The sequence below is a fragment of the Octodon degus genome, unplaced genomic scaffold (assembly GCF_000260255.1).
Source record: "Octodon degus isolate 3935 unplaced genomic scaffold, OctDeg1.0 scaffold00068, whole genome shotgun sequence".
In the NCBI taxonomy this organism is placed as follows: domain Eukaryota; kingdom Metazoa; phylum Chordata; class Mammalia; order Rodentia; family Octodontidae; genus Octodon; species Octodon degus.
Window position 1 is genome coordinate 2840659 of NW_004524644.1, and position 1303 is coordinate 2841961.

General features: G+C 48.6%; 1 protein-coding gene across 2 annotated transcripts in view; it reads left to right on the forward strand.

The window, feature by feature from the left end:
* Positions 1-1303, forward strand: part of Nampt (nicotinamide phosphoribosyltransferase) — a 32016-nt gene that overhangs the window by 533 nt on the left and 30180 nt on the right. The window lies entirely within an intron of this gene.

The following is a 1303-nucleotide window of genomic DNA, read 5'->3' on the forward strand; positions in this document are numbered from 1 at the left end:
GTGGAGGGCCGGCGGGCGGTGAGGGCCGCGGCGAGGGAGGAGCGGCGTCCCCCGGGCCGCAGGTACGTCGCCCCCCGCGCGGCGGTGCGGGGTTCCTCCTGGGCCCCTCCCGGGCGGGATTCCGGCGTGGAGGACACATGTCTGTCCCCGGAGTCGCCTGGTCCTCGCGTCCCACGCCTCCGCGCTGCGTGTTCAACTCCTTCGCACCTAGGGATTGCTCCTGCTCCCTAGTCGCTGAAGCTGGTTTGCTCTTAACTCCAGCAGGGTTTCTACGGGATTCCTGAGAAAAGGAAAGTGAAACACGAAGAGGTGGAGGAACTTGAGTCCTTGCCCCTAGAGAACTTGCAGGAGGGGAAATGACACAACTCTGTTTTCATCTGCCCATTGGACGTCTGCGTTTGTAGCTGCCCCGTTAATTTTATTTGAAACTCATACACTCTTTAGAGAAGGAAAGAATGGAAGGAAAGCCAGGCAGCATTCTAAAATACATCAAATAAACTGATCTGTAGTTTTGCCAAGTTTTGTTAGCTAATGTGTTTTAAAGGTTGAGTGTCAGACCAGAAGCCCTAGTTGGAAGAAATAAGTTTTAGTGTTAAATACTAGTGTTTATGATGTGAGCAACATAGTGCTTGGAATTTAGTGAGGAAGCGCATACTCCCATGTGTTTACTTTCTGTTTCTGTTTCGTTTCCTTACTGTTTCTTTCCCTGAACCCCACTAGAAATGGAACCCCTAAAATGCCCCTCCTGGGCCTAAATTGGAATCTTCCTCAGCTGCCAAAAGTGTTGCTATTACACTCACCAAAGGGGACAGTGTTTTGTTTGTTTAGGGGTTTTTTTGCGCAGATCGGACTTGTAGAGATTCTCCAGTTTTCAGCTTCCCAAGTGCTGGGATTACAGGCATGTGCCACCATGCCCAGTCTCAGTCGCCCTCTTAGGGCACCCTGGGCCCCAGAATTGAACCTCCTACCTCTGCGTCTTCCTAAGCAGGCGCTTTAGTCCGCTAGGCTATTTGGCCAGACCAAGAGTGGTTTGAGACAAAGTTTTGCTATGTGGTTTTGAGTCAAAGCCTTGAACTCAGTATGTAACCCAGCCTGGCCTGGAACTGATTTTCCTGCCTCAGCCTGGCAAGTGCTGGGATTACAGGTATGTGTCTGTGAGCCCTGCTTAATTAAATTCTCTTTAGTCCTTTTTTTTTTTTTTTCAGTGAGTTTAAAATTATGATACTTTTATGAGTTTCTCTTAAATAGAGCTGAATCATCAACAAGTGATGTTTTAAAAGAAGTTTTGAAGTGAGAATCTACA